Here is an 18,447-nt window from a genome sequence, read left to right on the forward strand (position 1 = left end):
GTAGTTTAGCAGTCTTCTGATTACATGGAGATTTTATTTTATCTAACTTCTGTTTGTTACCAACTCTGGGTAGAAAAATTTTGGAGTGAAGATAAAAAAAGAATGACTTAAAAACAGTTTATGAGACCAGCGCTCTCACCCCTGAGCCACAGGCCGTTAGACACAATGGAGACTGCATTATGTTTGGCTTCACTGGCTAGTCACTTGCTGCAGATTGTTAAGAGTTAGCTTCTAAATAAGAGATCGTCTGTGTGCATTTTGAAATACTTACTCGGCCCCGCCGGCCTTGGTTGAGGCGCTCGAACCCTTAGTTGCGGCATGTGAACGCTAGTTCCCTGACCAGGAATTGAACCCAGGCCTCCCTGAATTGGGAGTGTGGAGTACTAACCTCTGGACCACCCATGAAGTCCCAGGATTATATTTTTGATACTCTTCTATTCTGTATTATTTAATGGGTAAGAAGAAAGGCTATGTGAGAAAAAGCATTGGGAAAACAACTGCTCTAAGATAATGAATTTGAACTAAATCATTATTTAGAAAGGAAGTAAAAATCTCTTAAATATGAAGGACATTTAAATTGCTTATGTTATATAAAACATTTTTTTTCCATATACCGCATTACTTATAAACTATTTATTTCAAAGTAGTAACGTAACAATGTTAAACAATTATTTTTCTTTCTTAATGTGTTAAAATAGACCTGTAATTTAGAGTCTGAGAACCTGAATTTTTTTGTTTTGCTTCCCTTATTGTCACGAAACCTTTTGAACTTCTTGTTTTCTTTGTCTGCAGAAGAACTAGGAATAATACCTGATTGTAGCCTGTTTAATTTTAATAGCACTGTGAGATAGTGGAGAGGAATAAACTGTAAAGTTATGTAAAATTTTAAGTTCTCTTGATTGAAGTAAACTTTCTCCAGTCAATCTCAACCACAGAATGCATTGCTATGTTCTTAGAAACTTGATATTAGGTAGCTTAAGAATGTCTTTAAAATCTAGTTTAACACCAAAGTGCTAGTTGCCTTAGGTATTTGTGTTCTACCACTTTAATATTTTTAAGTGAAATAAAAGAGAGTAGTATTTGAATAAAAGCTCAAAAGTGAGGTTTTAAGACAGATTTTATATACTGATTCACTGAGGCATTTTCAAGAAAAATGCTGTCCATCTGTCTCTCTGAGATATTTACACGTGTGTGTGTGTGTGTGTTTCCCTACTCAGGTAGCAAGAGTAAAATTTATTTGGTTGCTTGGCTTGGCTGAGGTAGGGAGAGGGTAAAACAGTCAACCTTAACCCCAAGTTGGCGCAACTGCTTCTTGACTCTTTTAGGCCGACGTCTTAGAACATTTTGGTTCTTGTACACTGAACTCCTGAAGAGCTTCCTGGATTAATTGGGGTTGTTTTATTTTACTTACCATGGCCCAAAGGTGTCTAACCCTTCAGGAGAGTAACTGACAAGACAATCGATGAGGAATGTTTGAGCGAGTGCTCTGCTGAGGTCTGTATCTCCAGACGTCGATAGGATAGTGTTTCCAGTCAAACGTTTATCCGTCAAATTAGGCCCTTAGTTAGATGATGGACCTTAAACATAGGACTCAAATCCCTGGAAGGTACACACTGCGAACTGGTGGTTACATTTTCATAGTTGTGCTCGCATCATATTTGGTTTGTCCTGGGCTGTTTATTAGCACTCTGTATGTGTGCTGCTCCCTAATAATCCTGCACCTGAAACAGTCTTGCTTTCTGAACACTTTTTTTATAGCACATGGTAAGCTAAAAAACAAAAAAACAAGACTCTCCCAGAGTAATTAATTTATTACTGTTTTATTAATCTGGTGCTATTTATTCATTTTTAGAAATGCCTCTGAATGAAGCAGTTCTTTGAAGTTATTGCTAGAGCTGAGCCACAGGGTGAGAAGGCTGAAATGAATGTGTTGAGTTTAAAATGCCTGTATCATAACCTGTGTATTCTGGATTCTGAGTTTCAGAATAAAGTATCCCAATGTCCTTTGTAATGTCACTTCTCAACAGCTTGTTAGGAATTGACTAGGAAATAACTTGATTTCTCTAAAAAATTTTAAGCAAGTCAGTTTTCACAGACAGAGTATGGCCCCTGTATTTACTACCCTTTTACTTTGTTTGCATACCCAAGTGTTCCTTCCTGCTCTAACCGGCTTCTCAGTCACATGCTGGTTTGTGTAGTTTGGGGCGTGAGGATTGTGGGAAGAGTGCTCAAAACTCTGCAGACTGGAAATGCAGCCTGCAGAGTTCTGTAAAGCCTTTTGCCTTAGCCGGGAGAATGTTGGTGACTTCTCTGCTAATGCCTGGGAGATGAGCGGTAGGTGCTGTGCTCTTATGGGCCATTTGATTTGTTGCCCGAGGACAGAAGTGAACCTTGCTTTGTCAGTGTTTAGACTTTTATAAAGATAATCTTATTTCTTGAAAGCGTAAGATGAAAATCACTGGCACCCTGCTTCTGTTCCTTTTCTTCAGTTTTCTGCTTGACTGTCCTGGTGCATGTTCATGGAAACTCCCAGGAATGGATTCTTGATTGTTAAAAAAAAAAATGAATTTGCTATAAAAGTTGAGTTCCAAAAAAAAAAAAAAAAAAAAAGTTGAGCTTTTCTTAACATTCCTATATCTGAATTATTTTAAAAAGAGTTTGAGAAATCTATCATTTAGTCATCTAATTAGCTGTGGCCTGTGAAACATGCTGACATTCAGCAGTTCCTTGTTTTTATTCACTGAGATACTGGTTTCATCATTTTACTAAAATGGAGACTTATTTTTAGAGGTTACAACATACGGCATTAGGCCCATAGCGAATATAGAGAAGGTGATGACTAGTAACTGATTCTAGAATCATTTGCAAACCTAATGTGAAAATGTATCAGTTTTCTCAAATTTTAGCTTTTGTATGTTCTGAAATTACTGAAAACTGTAAGAAAACTTTGATTTTCTCTTTAATTTTGTTGATTAGTTTCATGGTTCACAACTTAGGTGTATGAAGAACACTTTAGATTGACATCCAAAAATTGAAACTGGAACTGCCATTGTTTGGTTATGCTTAAGAAATCATTATTGTTTTGGGACATGTACCCCAAATATTTAAGTATTGTATTTCTGTTAGGCTGAACCACCCCTCCTCCTGTCTGATAGCCTACTCTTTCTACCCATTCTTTTGCATTCTACATGATCTTAGGCATGTTTAAAAACACTTTTCTACATTTCTTTAGTAGGGACACTGTACTTTTTATTTTCAGCAGTGTATATTTAGGACAAATGGATGTGTGTGTAGGTGGAACATGTTTACAGTTTAGTTTGACAGAGCAGGTGAACAGGAATGGTGCTTGGTTTTATTTTTACAATAAAACAACTGTGAAGAAAAATGCCAAACAACACTAGTAAATCAAACGTTGGAAATAGCTCAAGCATGGTAGAATTCCATAATGGCTTCAACTGGCTATTACCAGCTAGCTTTTGTCCGTTTGGCATCTGTCTGATGGAGCTGTTACAATGATGAGCTGACTGCCAGCCAGTGGTTATACTGTGCCGATTCCACATTTGCAGAATTCCTCAGCTGTCAGTGTTGTGGTCCTGGAGTGTAGCCCCTCAGCATCGTGCGGCTCATAAATGACTGGACTGATGGTTTCTAGTAGAACTCAGCACTCACTGGACCTAGATGCCAGCCTTTATTATTCATTCAGGAAGTGTCTTAATGGCCAGTTGTATGCTAGACACGGTGAAAGGTGATGGGGTTTTTAGGGTAAACTGAACGTGGCTTCTTGGAACAGACTATCAAGGGTAGACAGTCACTGTAGCAGGTGTCTAATATAATTTCAAAGTATTATAAAAATGGCATAAATGATGGTGAAAACAGTAAAGCTCAGTAAAGAGGGAAAATGATGGGGAGAGACAGGATACACTGAAACAGGATGGCCAAGGAGGTCCCCTTTGAGGAGCCACATTTGAGTGGAAACATGATTGACAAGCTAGCAACAAGAAGGTCAGTATGACAGGAATAAATGAACTAAGAGAGAGGACAGGAGGTAAGGTGTCGAACATCATGTGAGGCCTTGTAGGTCATAGTTTTAAAGAATTTGGGTTTTATTTTGAGTGTAAGAGGGAACCAGTCACACTCAAAATAAGGATTTTAGCAGAGCAGTCATGTGACCAGATTTGTGCCTTAAGGTAGTAGGTAGAGAACAGTTTTGCAAGTTTTGAGAGTGGGCATAGTGACACCTGGTGTAATCTAGGCAAGACATGACGGTGCTTTAGGTTGGAATGGTTGGGTTGGGTTAAAGTGGTGGAGTTTGGAGGATCTGACAGTATGTGTTGGATGATTAAATGTGGTGGGTCAGGAAAATACTAAAGGAATCAAGGATCATATCTAGTTTACTCTGTTGTGTGGGTAAGCACTATTATTACCAATAATATCATGTAGTGATAGCTATTTTGAATTAAGTGCCCACAGTGTACCAGACAGTGAATTTTGTATTCTTTATAGTTTTTCATTTATTTCTCATAACCACTCCACCTCTTAAAATATATTCTTATTTTACAGATGAAGAAATTAAGGCGTAGATGTTTTTTGCCCAGTTCCACACAGCCAAGAAGGTTATTCATCAGCAAATCTATGACTTCAAAGTGCTCACTTAGTTTATTTGGTCATTCAACAAGTACTCTTCTAGGAATTAAGTATACAGAGGTTGTCAAAGCTCAGTCTTTATTTTCATGGAGTTTAATAATTTGAGTGTTAAAAATTTTACCATAAGAGTCTATATAGTTTTGTGGACCAAGTGTTTAGGAGGACCTTGCTTAGCTGAATGTTGGATTTTTGGTACTCTTAATCTTCTGGAGTGTAGGTTCGACCTTGCAAATAAGCCTATACTGAAGCCTTTTTATTACTCAGTAGGCCTTCTCTGGGCTTCCCTGTTGGCTCAGATGGTAAAGAATCTGCCTGCAATGCAGGAGACCCAGGTTCAGTCCCTGGGTTGGAAAGATCCGTGGAGAAGGGAACGGCTACCCACTCCAACATTCTTGCCTGGAGAATTCCATGGACAGAGGAGTTGGTGAGCTGCAGTTCATGGGGTCACAAAGAGTCAGACACAACTGAACGACTTTCACTCTCTGGCCTAGTAGATTAGGTTCTTTCTCTTCCTGTTGTTCTGCCTAATATACAGGCTTGATTCCTCTCTTTCTCAAATCAGGTTGTCAAGAGCAAATGCTGAGGAGTAGGGAAATCAGCAGAAATAAATACTGTCAAGTCAGAAGTGGTTCTGGCAGCTAGAGTGCAGGAAGAATCTGAGAAATAGAAGACACAGAACTCTGTTGTCTGTTACATTGATTGTCATTATTGTTTTGAAGCTTTTCCATCAAACTACCACTAATATTAGATTAAATGCCTACTCTTTAAACATGAAAGTTTTTTGAAGTCACATTTCATCTTAAATCTTTGGTCTTTGACTTTTACTTCATAATAGATACCTTATAAAAATATTTAAAACTGTGTGGGTGTTAGTCGCTCAGTCGTGTCCAGCTCTTTGCCACCCCATGAACTGTAGCTCGCCAGGCTCCTCTGTCCATGGAATTCTCTAGGCAAGAAATGCTGGAGTGGGTAGCCATACGCTTCTCCAGGGGATCTTCCCAACCCAAGGTTCGAACCCTGATCTCCCACATTGCAGGCCGATTCTTTAACGTCTGAACCACCAGGGAAGCCCATATTTAAAACTGTAATTACCTTATTACCCTCCCCAACTCAAATCTGAGTAAAATTATTGTTTTTTGAAAATCTGCTATATTTATATTCTGTAGATAACCAGAGGTTACTCATTACAGTAACTTACAAATCATTAAGAGAAGGTTGCCATATAGTCTGTTTGGAAAGCTAGGGAAGGATATTCTGTGTCAGAAAATTGTAGTAATTGTTAGATTTTCATGGCTAGAATCATTACAAGGTGATAGAGCTGAAGGGTCAATATAGGTCATCTCTTCCAACTCTTTTTTTTTTTTTTTTGGGCAGAAGAGGCAGGTAACTTGAGGTTATGTGGATTAAATGAAATATCATTTGAATACATATATGCTTAGAACCTAGCTTGTAGTAGATGCTTAAAAGATGCTGGGTTTTTTTTTTTAAATCTGTCAAGTCTGTTCCTTTTATATTTTCTCATATTTTGCTTTCTGGAAATTCCATTTTCCTGGTCCTAGTGATAGATGTGTTCCACAGAAGCAATTGAACAAGAAAACGTGGTATTTTCTCCCCTGCCTGCTCAAGGATCTTCCCCTAAGATTTGCTGAAGAACAGAGTGACAAGGGCTTAAAAAGAACTATGTCGCTTGCCTGATTTGTGTGAGCGTGTGTTTACAAACAGTGGCAATGTTTGAGAAGCTTTAAGTTAAAGGTATTACCTGAGTTTTGATTCCACCTTTAAGAGTATGCACAGTAGGTCAATTTAAGTATACATCTCTAAGCTCCTTCCTTTAACAAACCCTTGATCTTGGTGATTGTCATCTGAAAACTGGTGGACACCTGTTGTTTGTTTCTATTAACCCCCTTTCATTGTAACTGTACCCATATTTTTCTCTGAGGAACTGTCAGCCCTTATTCCCAGTTATGTAGCCATTCAGTTTTAATGAGACTGATCTCATCTTTAGCTCTAGTGGAGAGCCTGATTTGCTTCAGTCAGTCTGTAAAGGCCAACCATTTGGACGTAATGATTTGTTCACAGTGACTCACTGGAGGCCAGTGAAATGTGAACTTGTGTTACTCTGAAGAGCTTCCCTGGGAAATGCTGTTTACCTGAAGGCATTACCAGAAAGTTCCAAAAAGCAGAACTTGAATTTGTTCCTTTGTCAAGGCAACTATATACATATCATTTACATTGCATTAAGTATTGTATTTGTATTACATTGCTTTAATCTTGTTGTTGTTCAGTTGCTTCTAAGTAATCTAGAGATGATTTAAAGTTTGGAAGATGCATGTAGTTTTTATGCAAATATTACACCATTTAATATAAGGTACTTGAGTGTCCTTGGACTTTGTTATCTGCAGGGGATCCTGGAACAAATCCCTTGCAGATACCTAAGGGCTACTGTGCCACATTTTATTTAGTCATTCATCACAGGATGGTTATTTGTGCTGTTTCTACCTTTTGGTGGTTAGGCATAATGCTCCTGTGAACTTCCTGATGTCCTAAGGTTCTGATGGACTTCCCAAGTGGCTGAGTGGTAAAGAATCCTCCTGCCAAGCAGGAGACTCAGATTTGGGAGGATCCCCTGGAATAGGAAATGGCAACCCACTCCAGTATTCTTACTTGGAGAATCCCATGGAAAGAGGAGCCTGGCGGGCTACAGCTCATAGGGTTGCAGAGAGTCATACATAACTGAGCGACTTCATAACAGCAGCAACATCAAAGGTTCTAATAACCTGCAAGTCTGCCCTGAAGTCCTGTGGCTCCAGTCTGCAGTAGATAGAGAAGCCTGATGATTTTTGTTGCTCTGAGTGGATTTTTGGAAGGTAAAAGAATAGATTATTAGTTTTAGTTTGGAAATATTGCAAGTAACCTGAATGTTTTATTTTTATGGTTTTTGGAATCTTAGTTCCTTGACCAGGGATTGAAAGTAGTGAAAGCATGAAGTCCTAACCGCTGGCCCACCAGGGAATTCCCGGAGGAGTTTTTCTTTTTTTTAATTGGTTTGGCCCAAAAGGTCATTTGGGTTTTCCTGTAAGATACTATGGAAAAACCCCAGTGAACTTTTTGGCCACTCCAATTTTGTGACATTGGGGTTCACAGGAGTTCTGAGACTCCAAGTTAGAGGTAGGTCTGATGTAGTCCTTTGCACCTGCTTTTTAAGATGAAGCCATGAGGTCCAGGGAGATGCATGGGCTTTCCCAGAGCCTCCAGATTTACTATCAGTGACTTTAATGGTGTTTTGACATGCTATCTTAAAAAAAAAAAAAAAAAAAGGTAGGTTTAGGCAACTATAAACATTATTTGTAAAAAAATTTATTGTGGTAAAATATAACAAATTTACCACCGTGTACCATACACATAATATAAATCTCTGCACAGTTCAGTGGCATTAAGTACCTTTACAGTATGTTGCAACCATCACCACCATCCATCTCCAGAACTTTTCCATCATCCCATACTGAAACTCTGTACCCTTAACCTCCCTGCCTGACTCCCCACTCCTGTCCCTGCAAACTACAATCCTACTTTCTTTATGAATTTGACTACTCTAGGTACGCCATGTAAGTGGAGGCATAGGATATTTGTCGCTTTATGACTGGCTTAGTTCACTTAGCATAATGTCCTCAAGGTTCATCCATGCTGTAGCATGTATCAAAATCCTCTTGCTTTTTAAGGCTGAATGATACTTCGTTGTATGTGTATAGCATATTTTGTTATCATTTCACTGGTCAGTGAACACTTGGCTTGTGTCCACCTTTTGACTGTTGGGAATAATACTGTGAACATGGGTATGCAAGTATTTTGAGTTCCTGCTTTCAATTCTGTTGGGTCTGCATCCAGATGTGGACTCGCTGGATCGTATAGTAACTGGTTTTTTGAGGAAGTACCATACTGTTTTCTGTAGAGGCCACACACCATTGTACATTTCCCACCAGCAGTGCACCAGAGTTGCACTTTCTCTGTATCCTTGCCAACACTTCCCTCCCTCCCTCCCTTTCTCCCTTTTTCTTTCTCTCTTTTTGATAATAGTCATGTAAAGTGCTGTCTCATATGTTTTTGATTTTTTGTTTCCTTAAAGATTAGTAATGTTGAGCACCTTTGCGTGTTCTTGACTGTTTCTGTGTCTTTTTTGGAAAAATGTCTATGCAGATTCTTGGCCCGTCTTGAAATTTGGTTGTCTTTTTATTATTGGGTTCTAAGAATTCGTTAGCCTGTATTCTATAGAATATTTATATTCTAGATGCAAATCCCTTATGAGTTACATGATTTGCAGGTTCCCCCCCTTTTTCAATTAATTTATTTTTAATTGAAGGTTAAATGCTTTACAGAATTGCATTGGTTTCTGCCACACTTGGTTATCTTTTTATTTTCTTGATTGTGTTCTTTGAAGCAAGTTTTTAATTTTGATAAAGTCCATTTTATGTTTTTCTTTTGTTGCTTGTGTCTTTAGTATTATATCTTAAAAACCACCGGCAAATTCAAGGTCATCCAGATTTCCTCTTTGGTTTTCTTTGAAGTGTTTTATAATTTTAGCTTTTACATTATTTAGGTCTTCATCTGTTGGTTTCATTTTTTCATATTCTCTGAAGTAGGGGTCCAGCTCCATTCTTTTGCATGTGGGTATCTGAATTGTCTGGTGCCCTCCTTATTTCTGTTCTGTTGCTCTAAATGACTTTCATTATGCCAGTACCACATTGATTACTGTAGCTTTGTGTAATAAGTTTTGAAATTGCTAAGTATGATTCCTCAAACTTTGTTCTTTTTCAAGATTGTTTGGGCTATTCTGGGTCCCTTGAATTTTCATATGTATTTTAGAGTCGTTGGCAATATCTACTAAGAAGCTGGCCAAGAAGCCTGTTCTGTTAGAGATTGTGTTGAATCTGTAGGTCAGTTTGCAGAATATTGTTCTCTTAATAGCAAACTTGCTTTGACTGCTTTGAACTTACATGGACCAACATTCTTATAGCTCTTGAGTTTTTATGTTCTCAGTTCAAAGTATCATTCTTTATAGTCTCTCAGTTTCAAATCAAGTTTCGGCTTGCTTGTTCCATTCAGTTGTAGTGGGGGCTCAAGGGGCGGGGTCATGAATATAAATAGATAAACGTCGCTGCTTGGGGCTTATTCCTGTAGATGAACGAAGGAAGTTCTCAAAAGAGGAATGTGGGGTTGAGAGACAGCAGTGTTGTTTGCCACGCTTTTCATTGATGGAGGCAGTGTATGTAGGCCAGGTTGGAAAGGCTGTGGGACACTTGGAAAGTTTAGAAGTCTTGAGGTGCATGCATGGTTTTGAGGCAGGAAGAACAGAAGCCAGCAAAGCAGGTGGAGGAGATAGAAGAAACCCCTGCAAGTGCAGGATAATGAAAGTCTCTTAGGAGGAAGAGAGGATTGTTAGGCTGAGAAACCCTCTAGATTCGATTACTAGGATTTTATTGCTCAGACTTGCTTAAAAGCCTGACGGATAAGTAATGGCAGAGTACAGGGTCTTTTTTTAAAGAATGTATTGCCTCTGCTAGACTAGTGTTTCACCGGCTTCAGTCATTGAAGTGCTACCTTCCTGACTTTTACCAGAACAGAGAACCACCTACAGTAGTGCTTACTTAATATCGTCTCTTAAAATAGCTCACTGCTATGTTTTTTTGTTTGTTTGTTTGTTTGTTTTTGCGATGCCCGGAGGCTTGTGGGATCTTAAGTTCCCCGACCAGGGATTGAATTTGTGCCTCCTGTGGAGTCCTAACCACTGGACTGACTGCCTGGGTATTCCTGGAACTTTAACTCTAAAAATAGTAAAGTAGTTTGAGGCTGTAGAGTTACAGAGATAAGGACTTGGTGCTAGCATCACCTGAAATTGCAGGAGCAAAGCATCAAGGATGGATGGTGATGACTTACTCTCATGCATTGACTTCTTTTGCACAAAAATGGAGGGAACTATGTTATGTGCACTTTCAAAATACACAGTCAAAATGAATCCAAAAGAAGCTGCCAGGAGAATGGGATCACATATAGTACTGTATTCCTTTGCTGCTATTTTAATATAATAAAACAACAGTATTAATTTTTAGAGTTTGTCAGTGGCTTTTTTTTTTTTTAATGGAGATTAAGAAGTGTTAAAGAGGTATTAAAGATCCCCAACTGGTAATTCTTCTTTATCATAATCTTTATCTGATTGATTCAGTGTTATTTTATGTCATGTTCACAAATCCTCTAAAATCACCTTGTAAACCATGAATGATGTATGGCCCGTGCTTTGGGAAACCCTGTGTTGCTAGACTGACTATTCTGTTCATGTTGATCAACCACCCAGAATATATCAAGGTGCAGCCCAGCTCTCACTAGCTCCTGTATAAGGAAGAGTGTACTGAAAGAAATGGCAACCCATTCCAGTGTTCTTGCCTGGAGAATCCCAGGGACGGGGAAGCCTGGTGGGCTGCCGTCTCTGGGGTTGCGCAGAGTCGGACACGACTGAAGAGACTTAGCAGTAGCAGCAGCAGTACTGAAAGGGGTATAGGATCATGTCATACATTGTACTGATGTTTTCTTAGGTTAGTCTCCCAAGGCAGTAGAAATAAAAGCAAAGATAAACAGATCAAACTTAAAAGCTTTTGTACAGCAAAGAAAGAAGAAAAAGTCACTCAGTCGTGTCCAACTGTTTGTGACCCTATGGACTGTATAGTCCATGGAATTCTCCAGGCCAGAACACTGGAGTGGGTAGCCTTTCCCTTCTCCAGAGGGATCTTCCCAACCCAGGGATCAAACTCAAGTCTCCCACTTTGTGGGCAGATTCTTTTTTTTTTTTTTTTTACACCACATTTGTGAATGTTTATTAAGTCAGAACAATAAGAAACAGAAGCCAGAGAGTCTGCTTTAAATATTGACTTGTAGTTTGCACAGTACAGAGTTCATTCAGCCCTCACAGAGCTCGACCATTTGTATACTAGTGCTCATCGTTACCGACTCATATTCTTCACAACTTTTATTTTTTTTATTTAAAAGTAGTAGTTTAAGTCCTAACACTGACGTGAATAACAGTACGTTGTCTTTAAGGAAGTTTATAAGTTTATATCACTAGATTCTACCATGGGCAAAGTCCTGAAGTAATAGATTTTAAATGTATTTAAATTAATTTATGCTGCCAAGTCACTTCAGTCATGTCTGACTCTGCGCAACCCCATAGATGGCAGCCCACCAGGCTTCCCTGTCCCTGGGATTCTCCAGGCAAGAACACTGGAGTGGGTTGCCATTTCCTTCTCCATGTGGGCAGATTCTTTACCAGCTGAGCAACAAGGGAGCCCCAAGCCCCAAGAAAACTTGAATGGGTAGCCTTTCCCTTCTCCAGGGGATCTTCCCAACCCAGGGATCGAACCCAGGTTCTCCTGCATTGCAGGCGGACTCTTTACCAGCTGAGCCACAAGAGAAGCCCTTTGTACAGCAAAGAAAACCACAAATGAAAATACAGCCTATAGAAGGAGAGAATGTATTTGCAAATGATGAGACCAACAAGGGCTTAATTTGCAAACTATACAAACATACAACTCAAGAATAAAAAATAACCCAATCAAAAAACGGACATCAGATCAGATCAGTCGCTCAGTCGTGTCTGACTCTTTGCCACCGCATGAATTGCAGCACGCCAGGCCTCCCTGTCCATCACCAACTCCCGGAGTTCACTCAGACTCACGTCCATCGAGTCAGTGATGCCATCCAGCCATCTCATCCTCTGTCGTCCCCTTCTCCTCTTGCCCCCAATCCCTCCCAGCATCAGAGTCTTTTCCAATGAGTCAACTCTTCGCATGAGGTGGCCAAAGGACTGGAGTTTCAGCTTTAGCATCATTCCTTCCAAAGAAATCCCAGGGCTGATCTCCTTCAGAATGGACTGGTTGGATCTCCTTGCAGTCCAAGGGACTCTCAAGAGTCTTCTCCAACACCACAAAAGCATCAATTCTTCGGCACTCAGCCTTCTTCACATTCCAACTCTCACATCCATACATGGCCACAGGAAAAACCGTAGCCCTGACTAGACGAAACTTTGTTGGCAAAGTAATGTTTCTGCTTTTGAATATGCTATCTAGGTTGGTCATAACTTTCCTTCCAAGGAGTAAGGGTCTTTTAATTTCATGGCTGCAGTCACCATCTGTAATGACTTTGGAGCCCAGAAAAATAAAGTCTGACACTGTTTCCCCATCTATTTCCCATGAAGTGTTGGGACTAGATACCATGATCTTCGTTTTCTGAATGTTGAGCTTTAAGCCAACTTTTTCACTCTTCACTTTCACTTTCATCAAGAGGCTTTTGAGTTCCTCTTCACTTTCTGCCATAAGGGTGGTGTCATCTGCATATCTGAGGTGATTGATATGTCTCCCGGCAGTCTTGATTCCAGCTTGTGTTTCTTCCAGTCCAGTGTTTCTCATGATGTACTCTGCATATAGGTTAAATAAACAGGGTGACAATATACAGTCTTTTCCTATTTGGAACCAATCTGTTGTTCCATGTCCAGTTCTAACTGTTGCTTCTTTTCTCCAAAGAAGACAGACAGATGGCCTTCAGGCACATGAAAATATGCTCAACATCGCTAATTTTTAGAAAAAGGCAAATCAGAACTATAAGAAGATATCACTCCACATCAGTCAGAATGCTCATCATTAAAAAAGTCTACAAGTAACAAATGTTGGAGAGGGTATGGAGAAAAGGGAACCTGCCTACAGTGTTTGTGGGAATGTGAGTTGATGCAGCCAAAACAGTATGGAGGTTCCTCAAAAAACTAAAATTAGAGTTGCCATATGACCCATCAGGACTCCCCAAGTGGCTCAGTGGGTAAAAGAATGTGCCTGCTGTGCAGGAGACATAGGAGATACTGGGTTGGGAAGATCCCCTGGAGGAGGGCATGGCAACTCTCTGCAGTATTCTTGCCTGGAGAATCCCGTGCCAGAGGAGCCTGGCAGCCTCCGGTCCATGGCGTCACAGAGTCAGACATGACTGAAGTGAATGCACGCACGCGTGCACACGGGCCAGCAGTTCCACTCCTGGGCAGATATGTGCACCCCTTTCTTCACAGCAGCACTATTCACAAAAGCCGAGACATGGAGACAGCCTAAATGCCCGTTGACAGATGAGTGGCTGATGAAGACGTGCACACGAAGACACGCAGCAGCAGAGAAGAATAATGCCGTTTGCAGCAAAGTGGATGGTGTCAGATATTATCATACTGAGTGAAGTCAGTCAGAAAAAGACTACTGCTGCACGATGTCACCCGTATGTGGACTCTAAAGTACGGTGCAAGTGAACTTACCTGCAAAACAGCAGCGGGCTCACAGACACAGAACAGACCTGTGGTTGCCCAGGGGAGGGCTTGGGGAGGGATGAAGTGCAGGTGTGGGCTTGGCAGATGCCAACTAATTACACACAGGGTGGGCAAACAGGGTCCCATGATATAGCATGGGGAACTTTAGTATCTTGTGATAAACCGTAATGGAAATGAATATAGAAAAGAATATACGTATGTATAACTGAATCACTTTGTTGTACAGCAGACATTAACTCAACATTGTAAATCAGCTATACTTCAGTTAAAAAAAAAAATGGAGAGTATAGGATCATGTAAAACTAAAAATGTGGGCTGTTTGCTTCCATCTCTTCTCTCCCTACCTTTCCTCCCTTACCCCTTTCCCCCTCCCCTCTCTCTTCTGTCTCTGAAGAAAAGGCCATTGTGCAGGTGAGTGTCGTTGTGCAGTTTACGGTGCTACAGAGGGTCACACAGTTATGGATTCTTGTCCCTGATGCACAGATGTGATTAAGAGATTTCCGCCCACTGGCCTGGGGATTTTGTTTTGCTTCTTTCTTGTGTTAGACACCCTTTTTCCTATATCTCATCTCTTTCTTGATTTATTCTTAATCATGTAACAAATCCCTTGAGACATGGATCGTGAAGGGTGAAATATTTTTGTAATGAATGTCAGAAAATACCTCTTTTCTACAATAGTTTTGGTGATTATTCTAATTTGGAAATAATTTCCCTTTAGAATTTAGAAGTCTTCATTATTTTTCTAGCTTCCAGTGTTGATAAATTTGAAGCCATTCCAATTCCTGATCCCTTTTTTTTTTTTCTCTAGAAGTTTGTGGAATTTTCTGTTACCCCATTACTGTAAAATTTAGTGCAATGAGCATTTGATGGGCTCTGTTCTGATCATTTCAGTTAATCTGATAGCTCAAGTCATGCAGGGGTGTATGTGTTTCCTGTTGTGTTTTGGTCTTTATCATCCGTGTTCAAGTGTCTGATAATCCTTGGCAGTCTTATTTCTGAAAGGATTGGATTAAATAGCTGATTGGAATCTTTCAATTGGTTAGGCTTGGGTTAGGCTTGTTGTCTTTGAGCTTCATTGTACAGTAGGGGAGCTAATGTTGGGTGTTTTTTTGAGCCTGTTTGCCCAGCTGTGGAAGAAGCTCTTTGGTCTCTGCTTTCAGGCATTCCGTTAGCGTGGTTTTCAGAATAGCACCCATGCTGTCAACTGTACCTGAAACCTCCCAGTGTAGAGACCCTCTGTTGTACTTTTCCCAGGAATAAAGACCTGAGCCACCTTATTAGAAGAGTTTAAGAGACCTCTTTGGGAATTAGGCTGTTGAGTGCTCCTTTTCTTCCATGGAGTATAAAAAACACAAAATAATCTTACTCAATACCCAGCCTTCTGATGGAAAGCTGACCTAATGTGAAATGCTTAAGAAAGTTACACCCATTGGTGTTGCCTTTATCAGTCTGTATCTTTACCCTCTCTAAACTGTCAGAAGTCTTTGTCACCTCTAAGATAATGAAATAGCACAACCCTCCTTTTCCGGGTTAAATCTACCCTAACCCTCTACTCCACCCCCGCCACCCTGCGGTAAAAAAGATCAGAGGAAATAGCCACCAGTTGCTTCAGAAAATAAGCTTATCTTAAAGACAAAAATTCATCCCAGACCAATTTTAAAATATTAAAATTGTGAGAGTCGCAGCATTCATCCATAATTCTTACCTTTTGACCTAGTATCTCATACCTAGGTTATTAAGCAAAATACTTACATACCTGATGGTATTCTTTTCAGGTTCTCTGTTGGGACAAGTAAGGCACAGCATTGTTTTTATCATATGTTCTGATTTCAGAGACTTTTAGCTCTGAAAAAAAAATGTGACTTAAGAGTAGGTTAAGGATGAATTATATGCAACACAATGATTAGACAAAGAATTATCAAATATTTAAAGTTGGAAGGAGAATAATGTAACAGTGTTTGGATTGAGACTGCAATTGTGCCTATGTACACGTATGGACAGGATTGAGGCCACAGTTAGCCCCAAAGACAGCATTGCTAAATAGCGAAAGTCGGTAGCTCAGCTCCCAGGACTGCCCACTTCACGGGATTTAGGAGAGCCCCTTCCATCAGCCTGGTCTGTCTGTATACACGGCACACTGAGGCACAGGCTCGTTTTCCGTCTCTCTCATTCTCCGTGCTGAGTGGCCTTGGTAAGGCTGAAGCTACAGCAATATCAGCATCAGGCACAGCCATTTACAAATATTGAACCATTTTCATGACAGCTCAGTGAGTTAATCCTTCAGCACAGACATCTTCTGAACTTCATAGTTGGATGTCTACTGTGCATGTAGTTTATTTACATGTAGCAACTGGACTAGTCCTTCTAAGACCTTAGGTTGTGTGTCTTCTCTGCTCAAAACTTTTCAGTGGCTTCCCATTTCCCTCAGTAAAAGGCAGAGTCCTTCCAGTGGTGACCTGGGGTGACGGCATCGCCCCCTCGCCCGGCTGTACTCGCACTTCACTGAGCTCCATGATCTTTGCTAATTGTGCGCAGGACACTCCTCCTGTAGGTTTTCTCTGGCTGCTCCTTCTGCCTTGACTGTCCCCCCAGCAGCTTGCAAGTCAAACTCCTGACTTCCTCACTCAACTCCACCTCCTCGGTGAGACCGACTCTGACCTCATTATATAAATTGCAGCTTGTCTCCCTTCCCCCAGCACTTATCACCAGCTATCATGTTATGTAATTTACTTTGTTTTGTATGTGTCCTCTAGAAGATCCGCTTCTCCGGAGATCAGGGGTCTTTGTCTCTAATTCACTGAGTTAACTCAGGCATCTAGAGTAAAACAGTGTCTGGTACATAATAGTTGCTCCGTAATGTGACTGAGTGAAAAAATTGGTATAGGGGAAATTAAGTAATTTGGCAAAAGGCCACACAGCTAATAAAAGGTGGAAGTAGATTCTGAACAGACATCCATGTACCATGCTTCTAATATTAGGAGATGGTATCCAAAAATGTTTTGTCAGGATGAATAAGGTTATGGGTAACTTTCCTCTTTTATGCCCCTCCCCAAATTTAATTATATCATATTTTAAATAAAAGTGTAATAAAAACAACTGATCAGAGTGGAAGGAAGGAGCCAGTAGCAGGAAGCTAGAGCAGGCAGCCACAGGGTTGAAATCTGGCACCTCATCTGAGCAGCAGCCTGCCACACAAACGCACTGATCTTATCTGCCTGAAGAATAAAGAGTGATAGTGTGATAAAGCTCTGGCACAACTTGTGAGCGCTTTTGACCTCAGATATTCTGTCAGTAATCTTGGCTCTCTATCTTACTGTGTAACCTTGGACAGTTTTATTTAACTTTCTTGGTCTTCAGTTTCCTTATCTCCAAAATCAGGATAATAGTATCTTTATAGAGTTCTTGGGAGGCTTAAATGAGAGATTGTGTTTAAAGAACTGATACTTACATAATGAAATGTGAAAAATTCAGTATTACTCTGCGTGTTGTAGTCTGTACTCAGTAGTATTGTACATACTGAAATGTCAAGAATGCAGTAGTAATTAGCTAATGTTATTCTTGCTGTATAGTTGGTACAGAATTTTAAGAAATTCATTTTTGGTGAATATGTCTCGTTTCCTAGTCAGTTTTGGCAGGTGTCAAAATAGAGAACAAACCAACATTGTTACTGTTCAGATAACTAGTCTTTGTTAAGTATTTGTATTTTTCATGGATCCTTGCTTGTGGTTATAATCTTATATTACATATTAAAAATAGCCCTTTCCCTTAATAATTTACATAAATCTAAATGTTTAATATGTTGTGGATTCTGCAACAACCATCTCATTGATTTGAAGTCTTCGTTGAATAACTCCTGTGAGTCATGTGTTGTGCTAATAGTAAGTTCTGGGGAAACAAAGGGAAGCAGAGAGGCATGTGTGTGCTCTGTCCTCAAGGAGCTTATAGCCAAATAGGGATGCAAACATGTGAATAACTAGGGAAGGGCTATTAATAGCATGCATGTGAATAATAGCAATATAAAAACACAAGAGAGAGTGGTAAATTCTTTATGAATAGGAAGCAAAGAAAGGAGGTTTTATGGGAAGAGTTTCTACCTGAAGGACATCGCAAAGAACCCAAAGCTCAGTAGAGACATGTAGAATTTTTCTACATAGGGGCTGCCTTCAAAGACTTTCGGAAGCCTACTTTGTATCTTTTGAGGTTCTCATGCTTGCTATCCAGAGACTTGATCTCTGGAACTCTCCAGAAGTGAGGTTAAAAAAAAAAATTACGAGACTCTGAGTGAGGATAATCTTTCTCACGTCCACTTTGGAGAAGGATTTAAATTGGGAGTGGAATCTGCATTAAGTTCAGTGAAATAGATTTAACCCCACACTCTTATTTGGTATTTCCTTTGAAAGCAGAAAAGAATAGGAAACAGAAGATCTTACAGCAACAATGATCATTGTAGGAAGGGCAATTTT

The 18,447-nt window shown here is 40.0% G+C and overlaps 1 protein-coding gene across 3 annotated transcripts in view; it reads left to right on the forward strand.

Moving 5' to 3' along the window:
• Positions 1 to 18,447, forward strand: part of RAF1 (Raf-1 proto-oncogene, serine/threonine kinase) — a 79,139-nt gene that overhangs the window by 18,081 nt on the left and 42,611 nt on the right. Inside the window, exon 1 of one of the 3 annotated variants that reach the window (XM_006078923.4) lies at positions 2,313 to 2,334. The exons of the other annotated variants lie outside the window; for them this stretch is intronic. The gene's annotated coding sequence lies outside the window, so the exon portion shown is untranslated. Of the gene's footprint in view, positions 1 to 2,312; positions 2,335 to 18,447 lie in introns of those variants that run through there. 3 annotated transcript variants of the gene reach the window in all.

This window comes from Bubalus bubalis, chromosome 21 (genome assembly GCF_019923935.1).
Source record: "Bubalus bubalis isolate 160015118507 breed Murrah chromosome 21, NDDB_SH_1, whole genome shotgun sequence".
NCBI classification, from domain to species: domain Eukaryota; kingdom Metazoa; phylum Chordata; class Mammalia; order Artiodactyla; family Bovidae; genus Bubalus; species Bubalus bubalis.